Source organism: Crocuta crocuta, unplaced genomic scaffold (assembly GCF_008692635.1).
Source record: "Crocuta crocuta isolate KB4526 unplaced genomic scaffold, BGI_CrCroc_1.0 scaffold466, whole genome shotgun sequence".
Lineage (NCBI taxonomy): Eukaryota > Metazoa > Chordata > Mammalia > Carnivora > Hyaenidae > Crocuta > Crocuta crocuta.
In genome coordinates this window covers 8,521,210-8,521,489 of record NW_027529672.1, presented here as the reverse complement: position 1 = coordinate 8,521,489, position 280 = coordinate 8,521,210, and positions in this window count along the sequence as shown.

Genomic DNA, 280 nt, shown 5'->3' with positions numbered 1-280 from the left:
CCACCCCCCCAGCCGCGCCTGAGACACGAGAACCACCCGCCGGAGGCAGCTCCGCGCGCGGTCACGTCACTCGTCCAGCACCCCTGCCGGGCAGGGGCCTTTACCCCTTATTACAGGGACTTCCGCAGACGCCTCTTCCACAGAAAACAACCCTTCACGTCCCCACATTCTTTGAACCCCGGGCCTCACCCCTCCTTTGGCGGTGTCTTCCCAGTGGTGGGCAAGCCTCAGGGAACATCCCTGTCTTGCCCGGGTGAGGGAGGACCTGGCTGTGTGCTCG